Here is a 24,444-nt window from a genome sequence, read left to right as displayed (position 1 = left end):
ACATAGATCTGGACAAGGAGGATATCTTGATTTTCTCTTTTGATAAATAATGTTTTATCCACCTTTCCCATCTCAAATCCTTTTTCCACTAGGAAAGTGCAAAGCCTCTCATACCAAGCTCTAGGAGCTTGCTTTAATCCATATAAAGCTTTATCAAGCCTGAAGACATGATTTGGATGTTTGAAGTCTTCAAAACCTGGAGGTTGCTCAACATACACTTCCTCTTGGATATAGCCATTTAGAAAGGCACTTTTGACATCCATTTGGTATAGTTTAAATCCTTTATGAGATGCATATGCCAAGAGTATCCTAATAGCTTCCATACGGGCAACAGGAGCAAATATCTCATCATAGTCTATTCCTTCCTCCTAATTATATCCTTAGGCTACAAGCCTAGCTTTATTTCTAGTGATAATTCAATTTTCATCCAATTTATTTCTATACACCCATCTCATGCCAATAACTGGATGATCACTAGGTCTAGGTACTAGCCTCCACACTTTGTTCCTTTCGAATTGACTCAACTCTTCTTGCATGGCAATCAACCAATATTCATCCTTTTCGGCTTCCTTGATGGATTTTGGTTCTAATTCGGATAGGAACGCCAAGTTGTTACTCACACTACGGTAGTATGATCTAGTTCTTACTGGCGATGTGGCATCACCCAAGATTTGGGATTCAGGATGATCTACCAATATTCTCCTATCCCTAGGTAATGAGTCATCATCTTCATTTTCTATTTCCTCACTAGGTGATGTATTACTTGTAGATGCATGGGGAGGAGCATTTGACTTAGGTAAGAGGTATTCAATAGGTTCATCCTCATCATGTGGCATTTCTTGAGGTGTTTGCTCTCTCTCATCAAATGTCACATGCATGAATTCTTCTACAACTAGGGTTCTTCTATTAAATACTCTATATGCCTTGCTATGTGTAGAATACCCTAAGAATATCCCATCATCCGACTTCTTATCAAATTTGTGTAGGTTATCTTTAATGTTCAAGATATAACATTTACAACCAAACACTCTAAAATAGCTTATATTTGGTTTTAAGTTTTTCCAAAGGTCATAAGGTGTTTTCTTAGAAATTGGCCTTATATATACCCTATTTATGATATAGCAAGCGATGCTAACCGCCTCTGCCTAAAAGTATCTAGGGAGATCATTTTCATGCAACATAGTTCTAGCCATTTCTTGGAGGGTTCGGTTCTTTCTTTCTACAACCCCATTTTGTTGAGGTGTCCTAGGTGCCGAAAAATTGTGTTTGATGCCATGTTCATTGCAGTAAGTGTCAAAATGTATATTTTCAAATTTCGTTCCATGGTCACTCCTAATGTAAGATATTGTAATACCTTTTTCATTTTTGTATTTGATTACACAATTTAAGAAAATTTTCATAAGTTTCATCTTTATGTGCTAAAAATATGACCCATGTAAATCGTGAGTAGTCATCCACAACTACAAACACGTACCTCTTTCCACCTAGGCTACTTGTCTTCATTGGTCCAAAAAGATCCATATGAAGTAGTTGCAAGGGGTAAGTGGTAGAGATCATATTTTTAGGGGCAAATGAGCTCTTCAATTGTTTGCCTAATTGACAAGTTCTACAAATGTGATCTTTGGTGTATTTGAACTTAGGCAATCCTCTAACAATGTCTTTTGAGGAGAGGGTTGAAATGAGATCCATTCCGGCATGACCCAACCTCCTATGCCACAACCAAGAATCTTCACCAATGGCATTAAGACAAGTCACATTTTGGAGTCTAAGGTCATCTAGTCCAATAGTGTAAATATTATTGTCTCTAGAACCTATGAATTTTACTTTTCCATCTATTTTATTTTTAACAATGCATTTGTCAGGGTTGAAGACTACTTCAGAACTATTGTCACACAATTGACTAATGCTAATAAGATTATGGGATAAGCCATCAACAAAAAGTACATCATTAATGGGAGAGGTAGAGTTACCTATGGTGCCTTCTCCTTTGACTTTTCCTTTCTTGTCATCTCCAAAGGTAACATCTCCACCATCCTTGAGTGATAGGGATGCAAATTGAGTGAGGTCTCCGGTCATGTGTCTAGAGCATCCACTATCAAGGTACCATGTGTTCTTCTTGTTATGGCTTTTAAGGCATACCTACATATGAATAGGCAAATGAGATCTCTTAGGTACCCAAATCTTCCTAATCTTGCTATGTTCATTTATTTTCACTTTAGAGTTCAATTTGATTTTATCTTGTTTAGCATGCATGCAAGCAACTTTATAATGACCTTCTAAATCACAATAAAAGCAAGTTTTCGTACTACTAGAAGAATCCTTTAAAAGTTTGTTTTTATAGTTGGACATTGTAGTATTCCATTTATGTCCAAGTCCACTTTTATCATGTGACATTCTTTAAATATTAACAAGCCTATCCAATTTCAATGAACTATGTTCAAATTTTTCAAAAAGTTTCTTTAGTTCATCATATTCAAAAGATACTTTACTATTTTCATGCTTTAGCTTATTGTTTTCAATAGATAGTTCTTGTCAATTTTCATTTAAGATTTTGATAGTAGTATTAAAATCATGAATTTCAACTTTATATTTTTCATTTTCATCATCTAGAAATTCACGGTCTTTCTTTAGCCAACCAAATTCTTTTGTCATGTTAGCAAGAGAATTTTCAAGTGATGCATTTTTATCAAATTCAATCTCAAGTTCATCATGTGCATTTTGCAAGGAATCTAGAACTTCTTTTAAAACAATGACATCATTTAAAGTATTTACCTCTTTATTGTCGTTTGTTGAGGCCATGAAGCAAACGTTTTTTGCAATCAAGCAATCTTCGCCATCATTTTGTTCGCCTTCGCTTTCAATTTTCTCATCCCATGTGGCGGTCATTCCTTTCTTGCCTTCTCTTCTCTTGAAGCGATTATTTGAGGTAGGCTCATTGTTGAGTGGACAATCCGGACGAATATGTCCAAGCTTCTTGCAACCATAGCATCGGAGTTGAGAAGATCCATCACCGAGCTCCTCTTTCTTCTTGAATGGAGGATTGGTTCTTCTATTTTTCATGCCTCCCATATTCCTTTGCAAGAACTTGATCCTTCTTGTTAGGAGGGCAACTTCATCTTCCATGTTAGCAGGGTAATGGTGATTCTCACTTCTATGGGTCTATTTGGTTTGGTTCGAGCATTGATTGAGAGGCTTGTATTTAGAAGGAATCAAGAGTAGGAGCCATTCTTGCATTTTCATTTCTTTTGGAGCTTTAGTTCTCAATGTTCTCACCCGTAAGGAACAAAATAAGACCTTGTTAGAAACTCCAATGTTGCCTTGATTTCATGTCTTTGAATCATACTATGATGAAGCTACTCGGAGCCCCTCCTCTTCTTTTCTCCGTCTCTCCCCTCAGGTTATTTGTCGATATCCAAAATTTGTTCTGAGGTCATATGGCTTCTTTTTGTTCTTGAGATCCTTCATTAGAGCTTGGAATTGACATCAATGATTGACCTCTACATCGATTCTCGGAAACTTTGTCGGGTTTAGGTGATGGTAGGGATACTTGGAGCCCACCTTTGTGTCTAGGAGGCATGCCCCGCCTCATTGATAGAGCCCCTATTTGGAGACAAGCCTTGTCTAATTTAGAGAGTCTTTGACTCATTTGTCCTTTTGGAGGAGTTAGTATAGAGTCTTTGACTCACTCATCCTTTAGGAGGTGTTATTAGAGAGTCTTTGACTCATTTGTCCTTATTAGAGAGTTTTTGACTCATTTATCTTTTGTTTTAGTAGTATTATCAGCGTGTCTTTGACTCACTCGTCATTTAGATGGTGTTTTTAGAGAGTCTTTGACTCATCTATCTTTGTGATGGCGTTATTAGAGAGTCTTTGACTCATTCGTCCATTTGGTAGTGTTAGATCGTTTCCTTGTCTTTGGCACTAGCTTACCTAGTTTAAGGGTTTTCCCTCTTAGCCCTAGGGTTCGTCCCTAGGGTTTTGCTTTGTGTATTCCCTTAAGTCTTTGACCAAAATGGTGAAAACATTGTAAAAATCCAAAAACACTTGAAACATTCAAAATATCTTAAAATCCAAAAAGCATTTGAAAACTGAAAAAATTCAAAATCATTTAGAGTGTTAGGTTTTAGTTAGGAGAGTTCGATTTCGAACTACGTTGGCTTGATCCTCTTCCACGAGGTACGTAGTGCAGCTTGGGATCTTTATCCCAAGTCCAACCAAACTTTGCAAATAGGCTTTGTAAATCTTTCAAAAATCATTCAAAAATCTTTTAAAACCTTGTTTTCAACAAGATCTTCCTCTAGAGTTAGGAGTTTATCCCAGTTAGAGAGTTTTAGAGTTAGGAGTTTGTCCCAGTTAGAGAGTTTTAGAGTTAGGAGTTTGTCCCAGTTAGAGAGTTTTAGAGTTAGGAGTTTGTCTTTAATGTGTTATGTGTTTGTTTGTGTTTGTGTTAGAGTTAGGAGTTTGTTCCGCTTCCGTCCGGTCAGTTGGCGATCCACATCGCCGACTGATGACTAGGATATGATGCGCTAGTCCACCCTTTGTTTTCCTTAGAAAACACACCTAGTTACACATGGGTTATAGGAACCACCTGCATTAGCTTAGGGCTAACCCGCATTTAGTTAGGGCATATAGGCGCGAAGAACTACGTTGCCTTGATTCTCGTGGAGGCGGGGATACGTACGCTTCTTTGGATGAACATCAGACCATCCAAGGACTCGGGCTAAATCGTTAGAGTCTTAGGATTTGTTGTGTTGTTATATTGTATATTTTGTTGTGTTTTCTTACTTTCTTGTGCATACCTTATACCTGTAGCTGTAGCATGCATGTGTTTGTCTACCAGAATTTAGACACTGGTTAGGTATGTCACTCATAACCTAGTTGTGATTAGGTGACACATTTTTTATTTTGTTTTGTATGCGCTTATTATTTCATCCCCTGGTCATGCATGATTAGGTAGACATCTTTCCGGGGATATTTTGTTCCCATTTTACATGCTTTTACCCAAAATTCTTTGGAGTTAATGAAAATGGCATAAGAGACCAAGTGCTTGCACTAGGATGAATTGGGGGTGCTCTTCAGACATTCTCCATTCGTAACAGGCCCGAGCCCATATATATTTCTGATTATCCATTGCACAGAGGATTTGATTTTGGGGTTTCATGGCCTATCCATGGATGGCGACTCTGAGTTTATTTTAAGTACATCTTGGTTTCGAGCCCTGGCTCCGGATCAGGATGTATTCATTTTGTATCGCCACTTATGCTATGCTATGAGAGTGGCACATATTTCGAGAGTTCCTTGGTAGAGCTCTCCTTCACATGTGGAGATCTTTGACGATTGCAGGGGGATCTCGTGTCCTCCACACTCATCCTCCTTGGGATCGGGGTCCACAAGCTGGCGACTCTGCTGGGGATTTCTTGAAACATTGCCTAACTCTGTAAAAATGCAATTTTTATTAATTTTGAAGAAATTTGGGCCAAAATCATTCCAAATGGGAACTCTATCGTTAGAATCCAGGGGCACCAGATAAATGTGTAATTAAAACGAGGGATTCACTCACTGCACGACATGCATTATCATATTTTTTATTTTCATTATTTTTCATTGTTTTTCATTATTGGCTCCACGGGATAGATACAATGCGTGCCCGACTGGGATGTCATTACCCTGATGGCGCTGTTGAATCTATTTCCAAGCTATGCGCCAGCGCTGCAGCTGTAAACACTCGGTGCACTTGTGTTTACAGCAGCCGATGAGCAATGAAGCATACTATGTATAACATTGGACGTACTTTTATTATACATATTAAGTATGGTTCATACGCATAGTACCCGATAGATTGAGTCCGGAGCCCTACTTTGTTTTATATATTATGTATATACTTACTGACTTAGTGAAACCCAACTAGGAAGTGCCCATGTTTATATATATTGCATTCATATAGGGATGAACATGTGTTGCTTACACATGTGAAGCCTAGAGTTAGGAGCCTTGTCCCATTTGTAGACTAGGGTAGCTCACCTTGCGTGGCTACAACACGGTCCTAGTACACTCACAAGTATGTCTTGAGTCAAGATCTCTTTGACTCCGCTAGACTATATTTAGGGCTGGTGCCCTGGTTAGGTTGTACATATATGTATATATGACTTTTTATTGATTATTAGAATAGGGTTCTCCTCTTAGTTAGGATTTCTTATCCAATTCAATCGGTTATATCCATTCTTTATTCAAATCTAGATCTGGTCTGTGGCTTTTACTTGCCGTTACCATGGCCATAATCTATCATTTGATCTTTCGGTCATTAGAACTGACTTGTTGTCATATTTTCTCATCTATGGTCAGTCATCCATCTTATTATCTTTCTCTGGTGACTACACTTCGTTTATTGTGAGCTCACTTTGTCACTGTTAGTTGAGTATTAGTATTCTTACTGAGAGTCTTGTACTAATATTTTCTCCATGCATATACCCTTTGGTTGAGCTGTGGGGACCCCTTTGTATAGCCGTCATGCTGCCGGATTTTACCTAAAATATTTTAAGCATGACCGCTATTCTTTAGAGTCAGTTAAACCATGAGTTTACCTTACCTTGACCTTCTTGTCTAGCCGTTATGCTGCTGAATTTTTTACAGAACATGTTGAGCATGACCGCTATCCTTTAGAGTTAGTTAAACCATGAGTTTACCTTACCTCGACCTTCTTGTCTAGCCGTTATGCTGTCGGATTTTACCTGGAACATTTTGAGCATGACTACTATTCTTCAAAGTCAGGGATAAACCATGAGTTTGTTGTATCGTGATCCTTTTGTTTATTCCTATTTATCCATTTGTGGATTATCATCAGATTTTTGACTTTAGTCATAATCTATTTTTTGATCTTTTGTACATATAATTGATTCATATTTTTCATCATGGATTTATCTTTCTTATATCATGATCATTGATGGATTAGCTAAATCTTGCCTATCTGTCACGAGTGCATGATTGTTGTTGAGGTCCAAACTCATTTAGATTAGGGGTGTTTATCATTCCTAACATTTTCATAGCCCAGAAGAGAGCAGTCATATCCCAAAAAGACTTAAAGGGATAAATTGAAGGTTCTTTGAGATCCTGTTGGTGTAGGTCATGTTATCAATGCCTACCTGTCTTTGACCTTCATAGATTGACTTACCTGTTTTGTAATTCAAACGTGTTCAGGATTATTTTGTCTTTATTTGTACAAGATATTTTATCCCTGTTATCATTCATTTAACCTAGTGTTTTAACCTCCATTTCAGGATTCTAAAAAGAACAAATCACCGTTCCTAAAAAGACATCCTAACCAATTGAAACTAGCGTGGTCTAGACCATCTTCGGTATCTAGACTCATTTAATTCGCTCATTACGTCGCGAATACCTTTACTCTCTTTGTCTGAGTTGTCTGAATTACCAGAGGTTCATCCAATGGCTGACCCAGTTGATCCTATGATAGCTATTCAAGAGATGCTGAAAAATCTTAGTCGCGACATGGCGAGCATGAGAGAGGAGATTACCCATATGAAAATTCAGAATAATGAAAAGGCCTCCAATTCTAGAGGACCAATACCCCCATCTCCTCCAGTTGCGTCTCCAGATTCGAACAGACCAACCGTTTCACCATTTGAAATCAATTCAGAGGATGAGCAATATGCTGAAGAATATTGTGTACCTATGGTCAGTAAAGAGAAAGGGATGTATGACAAGTTAGAGAAGGAGATGTACGACAAGTTCATAAAGTTGGCTCAAGATGTTGAGAATATGAAATTTCAGGGGCCAAAGAAGTTCGACATTTCTGAGTTTATGATACCCCCTGAGGCTATTCTGCCACCCAAATTCAAAACCCCCAACTATGATAAATATGATGGGACTGGGTGTCCTCAGAGTCATATAGGATGGTTCATAAAGCTTTCCCAACAACATGGACTCAACCCCGAGCAGATGGCACAGTTATTCCCAGTGTCCCTTGTGGGAATCTTAAAACAGTGGTTCTTGTGACTAAAACCCGAAGAAATCAGAACTATGGAGGCCATAGCAAACAAACTTGTAGAACAATTTTCGATGCAGGACGGAATAGAGGTTACCAAGAGAGATCTGAAACAGTTGAAATAAGGTCCTCAGGAGACCTTCACCTCTTTTATTTGTAGATGGAAGAGAAAGTTGGCACAGTTAAGTCAAAGATTACTGAGGAAGACCAAATTAAATTGGTGATCAAAAGTCTATCTTCACCTTATTTTTATTTCATGGCACCTCAACACTACCCAAGTTTTGACCATCTGACAAAGACGGGAACTCAGACTGAAGATGCTTTGGCAAAAGGCCTAACGGCCAAGACTTTATCTGATATCAAAGAAGGAAAAAAACCTATGGTTGAGCCAAAGGAGGTACATAATGTCAATTCTGTTAGGACTCCAGTCAAAACAGTATTGGAAGGGGAATAATCAGCAAAAAAGAAAACAAGAAAATTTAATCCGCTTCCTTGCTCGTTATCGTACATTCTCAGGAGATTGATCAAGGACAACAAGATCGAATTGCCTGAACAAAGTGTCCTACCTAATCCTCTGCCTAAGAATTGGAGAAAGGATTTATTTTGTGCATATCATCGTGGTTCGGGTCATACGACTGATAAATGTTATACTCTGAAGCATAAAGTGCAAGATATGATTGATGAAGACGAGCTTACTATTGAAAAGCCTGGTGTTCCTCAAAAGCCTTTCGATACTCATGCTGTCTCGCCACTAGCTTCGATAAATGTCATTTTTATTGAAGGACCAATTTTAGATCCTGCATCTCTCATTCACCCTATTTCTTAGACCCAACTTGTCCCATCAAAAACTCGATCTATAGAAGAATCTGTTGAGAAGACTACACTTGTCAGAATGAAAAACTGGATGGTCAAGCTCTTTGGTCAGATGGATATGCTAACTGAGGAAGTGAGGAGATGAAAATTCAAATGCAGCACTTGTCCATTAAATGTGACTCTGTTCCAAAGCAACTTGTTGATATGGGTATCATGACAGAAGAGGTCTCAGTTCAAAGTTTGATCCTTGATAGATATGTTGATTTGCATAATGGGAAAAAGCCTTAAATTGCTCCAAAGGAGGTTAAAAGTGTTGGACCTTCTCGCCAACCTCTTAAGAAGCCTTACATTGCTATGAGGGAGGTTAAGAATGTTGGATCTTCTCACCAACCTCCTAAGAAGCCTTTGGTAGTAGAAGAAAACATGGGTCAGAAACGGAAAAGAGAATTCACCCAAATGCCATGTTCTCTTATAGTCATCATGAAGAAATGGGTCAGTGAAGGTTGTTTGAGACTTCCAGATATTAAACCCGTGCCTAAACCATTCCCCAATAATTGGAGGATGGATCAATACTGTGAGTATCATAGAGGCCCGGGTCACCTAACGGAGAATTGTTTAGCTTTGAAACATGCAATTCAGAACCGGATAGAGAAAGACTCTTCTGCGCTCGCTGAAATCTATGTTTTTGTGAACCAGACACTTGAAAACACCATTCAACCTCCCAGAGATCCCGTCACTTATGTCACTTCAGAGCTGGGGAATAAGTTGAAGGGAAAAGAAAAAATGTCAGAGTTTGAATATCTTGAGAATGTTGAGGCAGAGAAGGTGATGTCACCAGCAGGTTTTCAAAGACAATTTGGGCCAAGTCAAGAGGACTTCATAGGACCACCCTTTCCAATGTTTCTGAACCAATGTCGAACTTCTTAGCTAGCATTATCATGGAGGAAGGCGTACTACTTGTGAACTTCAGTGCCAATTCCTTGCATCTGTTCAACTGTTATGTTTCAAGAGTCATATGTCAAGTATCTTGTTTCAAGATTTATTTTCGTCAAGTTTATACCAACTCCTAGGTTGAAAGTTGGTGAGTCTTGTAGTGTCAATGTCCAAAAAAGAAAGAAGTGTCATGTTTGTCAGTCTTTCTTATATAGAGTCAGTCTTTTGTTTTCTATCAGAACTGATGAAGAGCCCATAGAGGCGTGTCTGTGAGCCATCTATGTACTTCAAAGTTTTCAATTCAATAAAGCATTTGGTTTTGTATCTTCAATGTTTTATGATTCACTCTTAGATCTAATGTTTAAACAACTAAAGCCCCCCTTTTCGGATAAGAATGCAGACGAAATTCCCCTCGAGATCTGAAAAAGGTCAAACGGGAGGAAGAGCGTCGAGCATAGCCACTTGAAGAAGAAATCGAAGCTATTGATAGTGGTATCGAAATTCGAAACTCGGAAAAGATGGAGTGGCAAAATTTTATCTCCCGAGGAGCGCAAAGAATTGATAAACCTATTTAGAGGGGTTTGAGATAGTCTTGCTTGATCCTATAAGGATAAACCAGGGGAATGCCCTATTGTTGAGCAAAGCAAGACTTCGTCGTCTTTGGACATCCAGTTGCAGAGTAAAATTTTAAAGAGATGAGCATCAGACATCCTGTGGAGCTAATGTGATATTGAGAGAAGACTTTCAGGCAAGGAAGTTGTATTATTATAAATTTGAGCCCTAAAAAAAAAATAAAAAATGGGCTGTTTATTTTCATTATGATTTCGAGGTAGAATATTCCATGAATGAGGCATTCTCAAAATCCAAAAGAAAGAGAACATTTAAAAGAAATGAAGGAGTGGAAAAAAAAGAGATAAGGAGTTGTAGAATCTTGAGCATAAATTAAATATCTTCGAGATGGGAGTGGAGCACAGTGGTTGAAGTTTTGCCTGGCATGCCGTCAGAATCCTAAAAAAAATAAAATTCAAAGTCTTTGAACCTTAAGCAAAAGAGCTTGTACGCTAAATATACCAGGAGGCCATCCTTGAACGTTTAAACTTTTATGGCCAAAATCCCAACGTTTAAAAATCTTTCTGTAAACCCTTTGGGCCAAAAGTAAAATTAAACCATTTCTTTTCAACCACATTATAAACCCGGGGCATTTATGCACCCGAACTACGTCGGACCTGATCCTCAACTCTTCAGGGGTATGTAGGCAACTTGATTAATTCAGGTTCGGTCAAACCTTGGGATAAAATCCCTTTCAAAATTTTAAAGTTAAATGCTAAACTATTCTTTGAAAAAAACCCTAAAGCGAACTATGAGGACCTGATCCTCCATTTTTGGGGTATGTAGGAAGTCTGGCAAGACCAGATTCGGTCCAAATGGTTTGAACCATAACCCTTTTGAACCCAAGCCCACCGAGAAAGTCCTTATGGTGAAACAAGCAAAGGTTCGAGGCAACCAAAAATAAAAACAGAAACAAAAAAAAAGAACGAGAGTCTAAAGACCCGCTAGGTTGAAAATCCGAAAGGGCGGCCTAGATAAAGTCATTTTCTTGCTAAGTCAATAACCAAAGGGATTGACTTATGCAAAGTAAGGGTAACGGTATGCTGGATTGAAAACTTGAAGAGGCAATCTAGTCAGAGGTAAAGACTTCCAATGAAAAGTTGAGTTGAATAGAAGCAGAAGGAGTTCCTCAGTCGCGAAGAATTCCAAAGTTTGAGTGCAAGTAGTGCAAGCAAAAGTTTAGATAAGTAGTCTTTTAGACTGAAAACTTGGAAAGCAAAAGTTGTGACTTCTTTTGAAGAGAGAAATCAAGGAGACGGAGAAGCAACCTCTACACAGGGCAGGATCCTGGAATCCGAGTAGTGTCGACAAGACTTACTTTAATATCCTTTTAAACTAGGGGCATTAAAACCGAGCAACCCAAAGGGGGTAATAACCATGACGGATGTCCCGATGGACGAAATTAGAACCTCTTGACATTGTTTTCGAGATTACTCTAAGAGTGGCTAGCCTTACCATAACAAAATAACACATTTTATCTAAAGGTGAATCAAAAGTGAGTCAAGTCCCTTGAGTAATTTGAGTCGTCTTTGATCGAGTCCTTGGAATTCTTTTCCTTATTTTTATCATTTTTTTTCTCTCAATGTCCAAAGTGTTTGTCACTGGAAGAGCGAGAGTACACCTTTTGAAATGTAAAGAGAATTCAAAGTGGATCCTGGTCTGGAAATCAAGGAAGAGGCAAGACACATTATGTTCAAACTTATCAGTGACATCAAAGTCTCAAGTAGTGAGCAGTGGAAGAATATTTTCCAACCTCCGCCATTGTGGATATCCTTTACCCATATACTAGAGAAAGAACCATGCAAGCTTAAACTTTCTTGCCAATCCTGGTTTTGCTCTCATATGAATTCTGTCATGGAAGTAATAATACTAGGGGCATCTTTTATGACTTACGTCATAAAATATATCAAATAAACAAGATAATTGAGTAGATATTCTCAGCAGATATAGGCAAGAGAAGCTTGAGCACATCTCATGAGCTAAACTTCCAAATTCGTCAATTGAACCCATTCTTTGAAAGAGTCAATGTTTTAGAAACTCCAATCCCCAGCGGAGTCTAGAACCCACTTTTGCAGTTTTCAAACCCATCGGAATATAGTTCCCTTGTTAAAAGAGTCAATACCCTAAAATTCTTTCAAGTTACTTGAGTTTGATTTTCAGCAATGATCATGCACTCCAATTTATTCTCGGCAGGAGAAAGCTACTCCATCAGTGAAACCGATAAAAGATCGGTAAACCCATCGATCATGTTTGCAAACCCTTTGGGTCTAAAAATCATTTTCTTTGTTAAACCCAAACAAGGGGCATTTTTTTAAGAAATTTTTTTTTTTATTGTTAATCAGTGAGGTGCCAAGTAGTGGCTTGTTTAATTGTTGCTTGGTGAAAAGTAGTTTCGCCTTGGTATTGAATGTTTGAGAGAGAAGTAGTTTCCTCAAATATTTGAATACCCAGATGATTAGTAGTGAAATGTCAAGTAGTAACTTGCTTAATCATTGCTTCGCAATGTACCGCTAACCTAACGAGTTAGAAGTCAGGTATATCTGCGTGGAATTATATAGAACTGTTTGGCAGGACCATATAAATTTTGGGTGATTCGCTACCTTGAAAGAGAGGAGTCAGAGTTACCCGGATAGCTAAACAGATGAATTTTCAGCAATGGTCTGTATAGCTATCGTCTGGTGAAAAGCAGTTTCACCGTGATTTTAGATTGGGCGAAAAGTAGTTTCCCCGTTGATTGAAAGATTGGGCAAAAAGTACTTTCCTCGTTGATTGAAAGATTGGGCGAAAAGTAGTTTTCCCATTAATTTGAAGATTGGGCGAAAAGTAGTTTTCCCTTTGGGCAAAAAATAGTTTCCCCGTTGATTGAAAGATTGGGCGAAAAGTAGTTTCCCCTTTAATTGGAAGATTGGGCGAAAAGTAGTTTCCCCTTTGATTGGAAGATTAGGCGAAAAGCAGTTTCCCCGTTGATTGAAAGATTGGGCGAAAAGTAGTTTCCCCTTTAATTGGAAGATTGGGCGAAAAGGAGTTTCCCCGTTGATTGAAAGATTGGGTGAAAAGTCGCTTCCCCTTTAATTGGAAGATTGGGCGAAAAGTAGTTTCCCCGTGTTTGGAAGATTGGGCGAAAAGTAGTTTCCCCGTTGATTTGGAAGATTGGGCGAAAAGTAGTTTCCCCTTTAATTGGAAGATTGGGCGAAAAGTAGTTTCCCCTTTGGGCGAAAAGTAGTTTCCCCTTTAATTGGAAGATTGGGCGAAAAGTAGTTTCCCTGAGTTTGGAAGATTGGGCGAAAAGTAGTTTTCCCGTTTGATCATAAGATTGGGCAAAAAGTAGTTTCCTCTTTGATTGGAAGGAGTTTTTGGAGAAAAGTAGTTTCTCAATGATTTGAAGATTTTAGAAGAGAAAAGTAGTTTCTCAGTGATTTGAAGATTTTGAAAGAGAAACGTAATTTCTCAATGATTTGAATATTTTGGAAGAGAAAAGTAGTTTCTCATAAATAGAGTTTTAGAGAGAGAAGTAGTTTCTCAGAGATAGAGTTTTAGAGAGAAAAGTAGTTTCTCAGAGATAGAGTTTTTGGAGAAAAGTAGTTTCTCATAGACATAGTTTTTGGAGAGAAAAGTAGTTTCTCAGAGATAGAAGGTTTTGGAGAAAATTTAGTTTCTCGTGATTATGATGTTTGTCAGAAAAGTAGTTTCCTTTTGGTTTTGTTTGTTTGTGTGAAAAGTAGTTTCCTTTTGATTCTGATTTGCTTGTGTAAAAGAAAATGTTTCCTTTTGATTTAAAAGATTTTGGGAGAAAAGTAGTCTCTTTTGATTTCGAATATTTGTTTAAAAATAGTTCCCCCATTGTTTTGAATGATTGAGGTGGAAAGTAGTTTCACCAATATGATATGTTTTGTTGAGTTAAGAGTTTCAAGAGAGGCCATCTCATTGAGATGTACCAATTGCAGAGTTAAGGGTCGACGAGAGACTATCTCCCTATTGCTTGCAGTTTTAGAGTTTTGTTAAGAGTCTTTTGCCAGTTTATCTTTGTGAATATCATTTTAGAACCCAAAACCCAAAAATTTGCTTTCAGGTCGGCCAAAATGTGTTGTCTGTTCAGCTTTGGCATTCGCGCGTTACACACGCTCTGCCAAAGAGGGGCATCTGTAGACACCCCATTTTGACCGAACCCCAAATAAGTCCTTTTGAACAAAAAAAAGTTTTAAATAAATGAATTTGTATCCCGAAATCAGTCGTAGGGTAGGTTAGGATCCCAAGTAAGTCCTTATAACATTTCGTAAAAATCAGTTTACAATTAGTATGAGTGTAGTCCGTAGCATGGTGTAGTGCAAAAGGGGGGTGGGATATCCAACAAGAGATCCTTTTCCCTTACCCAAGGTCATCCCTAGCAAGGAAAAAGGATATCAAAATTCATTTGAGGTGGTTGCCCAAGGAAGAATAAGGGGTGTGATATATCATTTTCATTTTTTTGGTATGTACCCCATTTTTACCCCAGACACCCCTTTGGTTGTATAAAAGGACAATCATAATATACTAGAGGGGGGCTGTCCAAGCAATACAAGGGGGTGCCAAATATATCATTCCCCTTAAAAACCCAACGAACTAGGGTTTCAGGGGGAGGTTTTTCCCATTTTCGGCTGCAAACAGAGAGAGAGAGAGAGGGAGAGACCGATTGTCCTCTCCGACCCCATTCCCGGCCGGAATCCATCCAAGCCAAGCTACTGGCTGCCTCCATCTCCTTCTTCTTCTTCTTCTTCCCCAAACCCACCATCGACCACCTTCTTCTCCCAACCTCCTACCAATTACCTCCATCAAACCCTCGATCCGCGGCCTCCCCATTGCCGCCGGTTAGCACCACCACCTCTGTCCATCATCTCCGTCCAGCTACCATCTTCTCCGGTGAGAAATTCCCATATCTTACCGGATCTATCCTCCCTAACATCAACCCTTTCCACCATCAAACCCATTCTCCTAATCCCAACCCAGCCAAGCAACACCTCCACTTCTTCTTCATCTCAGCCATCTCCTCCATTAATTCCGGCCAAGCCTCCTCCATATCCGCCCATTTTTGTGTTTGTGTTAGAGTTAGGAGTTTGTTCGGCCTCCGTCCGGTCAGTTGGCGATCCACATCGCCGACTGATGACTAGAATATGATGCGCTAGTACACCCTTTATTTTCCTTAGGAAACACACCTAGTTACACATAGGTTGTAGGAACCACCTGCATTAGCTTAGGGCTAACCCACATTTAGTTAGGGCATATAGGGTGTCCTAAAATCCGCAATTCACTGGAACTTAAATAATCGCTCAAGAAGCTTTAATAACTAGTCCGGTCTTTTAGATCGAGTCTAGGACAGAGGTCTAGGTGTCTTACGCGTCATAGCTTAGAATAGGCGCGAAGAACTACGTTGCCTTGATTCTCGTGGAGGCGGGGATACGTAAGCTTCTTTGGATGAACATCATACCATTCAAGGACTCGGGCTAAATCGTTTAGAGTCTTAGGATTTGTTGTATTGTTATATTGTATATTTTATTGTGTTTTCTTACTTTCTTGTGCAGACCCTCTACCTGTAGCTGTAGCATGCATGTGTTTGTCCACCAGAATTTAGACACCGGTTAGGTATGCCACTCGTAACCTAGTTGTGATTAGGTGACACATTTTTTATTTTGTTTTGTATGCGCTTATTATTTCAGCCCCTGGTCATGCATGATTAGGTAGATGTCTTCCCGGGGATATTTTGTTCCCATTTCACATGATTTTACCCAAAATTCTTTGGAGTTAATGAAAATGGCATAAGAGACCAAGTCCTTGCACTCGGACGAATTGGGGGTGCTCTTCGGATCTTCTCCATTCGTAACCAGGCACGAGCCCATATATATTTCTGGTTATCCATTGCACAGAGGATTTGATTTTGGGGTTCCGTGGCCTATCCATGGATGACGACTCTGAGTTTTTTTTAGGTACATCTTGGTTTCGAGCCCTGGCTCCGGATCAGGATGTATCTCATTCATTTTGTATCGCCACTCATGCTATGCTGTGAGAGTGGCACCTATTTCGAGAGTTCCTTGGTAGAGCTCTCCTTCACATGTGGAGATCTTTGAGGATTGCAGGGGGATCTCGTGTCCTCCACACTCGTCCTCCTCGGGATCGGGGTCCACAATAAGCATCATTAAATCATCTCCCTGTGGACCCCGATCCGAGATAGGCGAGGGAACGGGTCCCTACACTACCTCTGGATCATCCACGTATGAAGGAGAGCTCTACCAAGGAACTCTCAAAACGGATGCCACTCTCATAGCATAGCACGAGTGGCGATATAAAAAGAAAGAGATATGTCTCGATCCTGAGCGAAAGCTCGAAACCGAGACATACCTGAAATAAACACAGAGTCGCCATCCATGGATATGCCATGGAACCCTAAAATCAAATCCTCTGTGCAATGGATAACCATAAATATATATGGGTTCGTGCCTAGTTACAAATGGGGAAGGTCTGAGAGCACCCCCGATTCGTCCGAGTGCAAGTACTTGGTCTCTTATGCCATTTATTATTAACTCCAAAGAAGTTTGGGTAAAAATCATGTGAAATGGGAACAATCCTCAGGAGTCGTCTATCTAAGCATGCATTTCCTGAGGATAAAATAATAAGCACACATAAAATAAAATGAAAGATGTATCACCTAAGCATAGCTAGGTTATGAGTGACAAGCCTAATGGGTGTCTAAGTTCTGATGTGCAAACACATGCAAGCTATAGCTAAAGGTATAGGATCAGTACAAGAAAGTAAGAAAACACATCAAAACATAAAACACAAATCAATCATATATATGACAGGACAAAACAAGTCCTAACTCTAATGCGACTTGACTCGGACCAAGATGGCCGTCCATCCCAGCTGCTCTACGTATCCCGGCCTCGGGAAGAATCGGAGTCAACATAGTTCGATGACCTATTCTAACTACGATGCCTAACCATATAGAACCACTAACCTAGACTTAATCCACTAGACTCGACTAATTTTTAAAGCTTTTTGTATAACTGCTTAAATTCATGTGAATTGTAATTTTTAGGACTCTATATATGTCCTAACTAATGCAAGTTGATTAGCCTTAAGCTAATGCAGGTGAGTCCTATAACCTATGTGTATCTAGGCTGTGCAACCTAATGAAAACCATGGGCCGACTATATGTTTTCTAGTCTAGCCATCGGTTCGACTAAATGTCTAACCGATCGACTCGAGGCCTCCTAACTCTAGGGATACTCACACGACAGGACACACCATATCAAACAAATTAGGACAGACTCCTAACTCTAAAACAAACCAAACGGTTAGGACAGACTCCTAACTCTAGGGGAAGATCTCTTTGGAAAAAAGGTTTTGAAGAAGTTTTTTGCATTTTTGGAAGGTTTGACAAATTTATTTTTAAAGGTTTGGCTGGACTTGGGATAAAGATCCCAAGCTGCACTACGTATCTCGTGAAAGAGGATCAAGCCAACGTAGTTCGAAACGAACTCTCTTAATTAATACTTAACAATCCAAAAGGTTTAAGGTTTTTAATGTTTTCAAATGTTTTTGACATTTTTAAAGTTTTCAATGTTTTTAACATTTTTAAAGTTTTCCAATGTTTTTGAAGTTTAAAGAGTTTTCAACCTTTTGGTCAAAGACCTAGGGAATATACAAAGCAAAACCCTAAGGCCAAACCCTAGGGTTAACAGGGGAAACCCCTAAACCAGGTAAACTAACGCCAAAGACGAGGAAATTGTCTAAGACCACAAATAAGAAAAGCTGGCGTGAAACTGTACTAGTCTCTAACAAAGAAGAACGACGACAACACTAAGGAGAAACTCCTAACTAATAACACTATCGAAAGATAAGGTAAATGAGTCAAAAACTCTCTAATTACATCAACTAAAGAACAAATGAGTCAAAGACTCTCTAATAATACTCCTAAAAAAAAACATGAGTCAAGGACTCTCTAATAATACCACTAAAAAGGATAAATGAGTCAAAGACTCTCTAATAACACTAAAATGAGCTGCTCTAATATAAGGCTAGGTAAGCCTTCTAAAAATGGAAACCCTCTAAATGAGACAAGGCTTGTCTCCAAATAGGGGATCTACAAATGAGGCAAGGCATGCCTCCTAAGGGTACTATCTGTCAAAATCAAGACAACCTTCCTAAGGGTAGGCTCCAAATGAGGCTCGTCTCTAAGGGAACATGGCCTAATGAGACATAGCATGTCTCCTAGTAGGGATCTAATTTCTACTGGCACCCAAAAGACTAGTAAAGTCTACTATACAAAGGAGGGGAGCTTTACTTGGACTGAGCAAGTCCCCTAAGGATGGGTTTTTCTATAGAGACACAAATTGCCTCTCTAAAGGGGAGGCTCCGACTATCGCCATCATTGCCCTAATGAATAAAGAACCAACACTTGAAGGCACCCAAAAGACTCGGCAATTGCCTCATATACTCAGAGCACTCAAAGGAATGAGTTCTACTCAAAGACAATATTTCATATCATGCAAACTTAACTAAATTACAATTTTAAAGCCTATAATCTGCAGGACAGTAAATATGCATTGATGGATAGCAACCATATATTATTTCGCCAAGCCAAAATGACTACTACAGAATATATAACCTGTGAGACATCAACTATTCATTGCAGGGTAACAACCATATAATATTTCAACAAGCTAGAACGATTACTACAGAGTATATAGCCTGTGAGACAACAACTACTCATTGCAGGGCAGCAGCTATATAATATTTCAACAAGCTAGAACGATTACTACAGAGTATATAGCCTGTGAGACAGCAACTACTCATTGCAGGACAGCAGCTATATATTATTTAAACAAGCTAGAATGATTACTACAGAGTATATAGCCTGTGAGACAGCAACTACTCATTGCAGGGCAGCAGCTATATATTAGTTAAACAAGCTAGAAGGACTACTACAGAGTATATAGCTTGTGAGATAGCAACTACTCATTGCAAGGCAGCAGCTATATATTATTTAAACAAGCTAAAATAACTACTACAGGGTATACAGCTTGTGAGACAACAACTACTCATTGCAGGGCAGCAAATATGCAATGATAGACAGTAATTATGCACTTTCAAATCAACACAAATCATAGTTACCAAGTGTAGAAAGGTGTAAGGCATCAACTATGCAATGATATTAACACAATCTCATTCATAACTTCAATGACAACAACACTAATATCTTCAGCTCATTCAAAAAAAATAAAATAGTGAAAGGTCTAAAATGGGGGATGATTCATGGATAAAAATGTGCTTAAACAATGTGCATAAAACAGGGTTGAAATGTTGGTTGAACCTATGTAAAACAAGGTTGAAATGAGGGCTGATTTTAGTGCCAAAACAGGGCATATTTTATGGACAGAAATTGGGGCCAAACAGGGGCAGATTTGAGTGCATAAATGGGGCAGGTTTGTGCGCACAATTTGCCAAAACAGGGGCAGCAATATGCTAAAACTGGGGCTGAAATGCTAATAGGCATATTCATGGGTTTAACATATATTGCTAAACAGGTGCTGAAACAGGAATATATAATTCCACCATGCTCGGTCATCATGGGGTTCAAAGGATTGTCAAATAGTTCTTTACTATTCCTAAAAGGGATCACCTCAAACTATATTCAAAAATAGCAAAAACATATCAGATTCACAAGCCAATATAGAAAGAAAATAGGGTAAATCTGTTAGATATAGAAGTGAGGGTTACATCGCTATGTCTTGATATCAACACTATTATCTGTATCATTAATACAAATATTAAAAACTTGATTGAGCAAGGTAAGAAATGACACAAATAAAACCATGTTTTGACATTAGCGCTTCCACATTGCGACGTCAATACACTAATCAACAAACATGCTTGGACCCTGACAATTTCTTTTAGACAGAAAATAGTTTTTTGAAGTGAATCAAATAAATGTGCCTTCGAATACAGCTCAGCTAGTAACATTCAATCACACATAAGCAACTAATTGGGAAATCTCACATATACTATAACAACACCATTCTCAAGGGAACTTATCTATACTGTATGAATTTAAGGCTCATTGGATAACCTAAGGGTCATGGAAAATCACTTAAGACACTAGAAAAACCTTTGGCTGGTGCAATTTTTGAACATGGTAATGCCCATCTCATCACTTAAAGCAATGACATGGGCCATATTGGTTAAACATTTAAGCAGCAGTGGCTATGTATGAAGTGCAATTAACCATAATAAATTTAAACCAATTCCTTTTACCAGTTAACAGCGACCCACAGATGACCAAATGAATGCTCTCATTTAAGTAATATTGGTCTGAATACAGGGGAAGCAAAATAATCAAGTGAATATAAATGCCAATGCCCAAAAGCAAAGTAAAAAATAAAATAAAATCCAATGCTTCAAGGAAGGTTCATGCTAGCTTGGAGACTTGATAATCTCGTCTCATTCACACATTCAAGTCAGCCATTTGGATGTAAGCAAAATTTAATCATAAATGATTATCTCAAGAAAAGCTCATGGATAATCTACTATATCCAAATCAAATAAACCATTGAGATATCAAAACATCAAAACATAAGGTGCAAGCTCACTGAATAATGGAGGAGTCCCATCAAACTATTTCCATTAAGCTAAGGGAGAGATTATACAATGCGACTACAAACTGGGAAGATTTAATGAAATGTTCAAACATAACATTGCATTATAGAATTTGTAATACCTAATCTCAATGGCAAAATATCTCATTTATCCTTTAACGATTCATTCCTAGTAACCACAGTTGTATGCATAATTAAACTTGGAATATGCCATGATGGTTATAATCCATAACACATAAATGCTTACCAATAATGATTTCATCCAAACAATCAGTAAGGGAAAATGGCAATTTATTATAAGCATCACATATGGTCAAGCAAAGCAATGACCACTGCTTTAGGAAAAAAATAACCAAACCAAACACCACCACATACCATTCGGTAAATATCAAAATAAAATAAAAATGCTTCGAACTATAAGAGATTTGATATCCACTCCAAATGAAATCTGAACCATAGCCACCAGATGGTTATTAGAAAATGCCTTTTCTAGAATGAGGAAAATGATATGACAGATTCCAAATAATGCTACAACTACCTACAGGTCATAGGGAATTAACATTAATTTCATACAAAATTATACTCATATTCCCTCACATGATCCTCAAGAAAAACTTATCAATTATCACTGTTCATAAATAAAAAAAATGTTTTCAATCCTCACAATATATAACCATAGATTATCAGATGAGAAAATAGCATGACAATGAACCTAATTAAAGCTACTAATATGAAATCAAATTTTCAACAAGGGCATCTGATGCTCTCTTTTTTCTTTTTTTTTTAATACAAAAATATCTATACTAACACGTTCGAGAGCTTTATTCAATATTCAAAAATAAAAGCAAACAATTAATAAAAAGATTTTACTTCAAAATCTAGTGATCTGAATTTAAACGAACAATTGATGATCTAAATTTGAAAAGGATTTCAAAGCTATTTGAAGCTAGGACAGATCTCGGTGATTGCTTAACCAAATTGGAGATGAATACCTTTTTTACACGAATTTGAGAAGTTTAAACCTCCTTCTTCACAGATCTGATTTCTTTCTCAGATCTACTTCACCCTCACACCAGATCTCTTCTTTTTATCTTCAGATCTAACTTTTACTCTCTCTGAGAATTGAGCTATGATGGCCAGAACCCGGATCTACCGGAAAATCGATTGGAATTCCACCGGAGAAGAAAAATTGGTTAGGATCTCAGATTTGAGTTTAGATCTAGGATTTGAGGTGGAAAATGATTTAAAGCTAGGATTTCAAGAGATTAGATCTATGGCTTCAAGATTAGGAAGAACAGAGAGAGGAAAACAAGGGAGATGAAAAACAAAATCCGGCCATAGATCGATCGGGATTCCGGTGAGGTATGATCGGAAAAGAAGAAGAACATCAAGAAATCTTCTTCTCTCTCTCTCTCTCTCTCTCTCTGATTTTACAAGAATTTACCTAGACTTCTAATAGAAGACTATGGACAGAATCAAGAGAAAGGGAGAACGAAAAAATAATGGAAATCAAACAGTAAAAATGAAAGGAAATCAGCCAGAGCTTGCCCGAATCCGGCAAAATTAAACGAGAAATATGATCGGAAAAAGAAGATCTCGATCGGAAAATAGGGTTTGGGTTTTGGAGATCTCGCTCTCTCTCTCTCTTTCTCTCGGATTTTTCATGAAAAAAAATGAACAGTCCCCCTCTCTCTTGATTTTTTTTATATATATCAAAATAAATGCTTTGATATCCGCACCCCCACTTGATGAGGCGCGTGGAAATTGATGAGGCGCGCCCGCCATTTTTGTCCTATTTGGCCCGGGCGCGACCTCCGTAGGATAAATGCACCCCCCTTCTCAACTGGATATTCTCCTCCACAGATAAATCGCCCCCCTTTTTACACTTATACTATGCCTCCTTCTCGGCTCGTCTTATTTGACAAATTGGGTCGGATTTTGATGAAATTTGGCGGGGGCCTTGGTGAGACCCTAATCTAGCTTATGGTGTAATTTGGGATCCCCACTCATTGATTGGATAGGGCTTCGCACAAACACAGCGAACTTGGGTCCGGTCAAAATGGGGTGTCTACACTCCCTTATTTAATTCATGGCTGCTCTCATGCAACAGCTGTCCCACCAAATGCCTTTTGCCTTCTGCAATAGTCCCTACGAAATCCCTTTTATTAAATATCATTTTCATTGATAAAACTAAAATAATTGTTAAAATCCAAGTAAATCTCAAGATCTTTTTTTATCATAAACATCTGTCGAGATCTCCACTGTTGACTATACCATCCAAGAATTGAACTTTGGTCAAGCTGGTTAAAATCGGAGGCAGCTCCATTGTGTAGTTGAGTTTATGTTGAAGAAATAGCATCAGGTACATACATGACTAACAAAAAAATGGAAAGGTATAATTGTTCCGTCCAGGGAAAAAATCCAAGTAAATATGAAGATTTTTTTTATATCATAAACATCTATTGAGATCTCCACTGTTGACTTTGTACCATCCAAGACTTGAACTTTGGTCAAGCTGGTTAAAATCAGAGGCAGCTCGATTGTGTAGTTGAGTTTTATATAAGCATGAGAAAGAAAATGAAGAAATAGCATCAAGTACATACATGACTAACACAAAAAATGGAAGGTTTTTTACTAATATCTACTAATAGAGGATCATTATTACCAATGAAAAATGCCACACTGACTCATTGCATATTCTTATCACAGCTAAATCCTTTTCGTGCTTTGGTATAAGTGCTTGTATCAACTATGCCATTTCTGAATTCCTGGAATAAAATGGGAACAGCTAGATGGCAAGGTTATGAATAGATCGGCTGCTTCAAAAGATCAATATTTTGACAATTCTAAAATATATTCATACAAAAAGGGGAATAAATATAATCCAAAAGACTTGTTAAGGTACCACCAAATCCCACATGCAGAAAATTGAAAGGTAAATGGTTCGGTTAGCCAAGCTAATGTAAAAGGGAAATGCCTTGCGAGTGGCACTCTCAAAGCAATTTCAGGCTGGCAAGTTATAATTAAGAAGGTCCACAAACATATGAAGATGAGAGTCTCTGCACCTCGATATCAATGATGAGTTTATGGTATTCAATGGCTGTAAGAATTCCTGCCAAAAGAAGTAACTAAGGTCATTTAAACTGATACATAACTCAGTAGAGTGTAATCCTCCTAAACAATGTTGAGAACATAGCATAGATACCAATGTGTAACAAGTACTGGGTTTTTACCATTAAAAAAAAGTATTGGCTTTGTTAATACAATAGATTATAATATCATTCTTTTTTTTTGAATGATATTATGAGAGAAATTATATGGTGGTCGACCGTGAAGTCCTGTCAAGGTGGTACGTAAGAGGTACCACTCTTGATATTTGATCCAACAGCAACCTATTAAAAAGTGTGGTGCTGTTGGATCAAATATCAAGCGTGGTACAACATTCACGGTACTTCGCGGTTTGGC

At 38.2% G+C, this 24,444-nt stretch overlaps 1 long non-coding RNA gene across 1 annotated transcript in view; it reads right to left on the bottom strand.

Moving 5' to 3' along the window:
• LOC143858792 (uncharacterized) overlaps positions 1-22,636 on the bottom strand; it is a 28,240-nt gene extending 5,604 nt beyond the window's left edge. The window contains exon 1 of the long non-coding RNA XR_013239041.1: positions 21,972-22,636. This is a non-coding gene — a long non-coding RNA (uncharacterized LOC143858792). The remainder of the gene's footprint in view (positions 1-21,971) is intronic.
• Between the last annotated feature and the right edge of the window lie 1,808 nt (positions 22,637-24,444).

Source organism: Tasmannia lanceolata, unplaced genomic scaffold, assembly GCF_043159265.1.
Source record: "Tasmannia lanceolata isolate RefF3 unplaced genomic scaffold, GAP_Taslan_0.1 ptg000026l, whole genome shotgun sequence".
Lineage (NCBI taxonomy): Eukaryota > Viridiplantae > Streptophyta > Magnoliopsida > Canellales > Winteraceae > Tasmannia > Tasmannia lanceolata.
The sequence above is the reverse complement of the archived record's forward strand: the minus strand, read 5'-3'. Positions and strand labels throughout refer to the sequence as shown.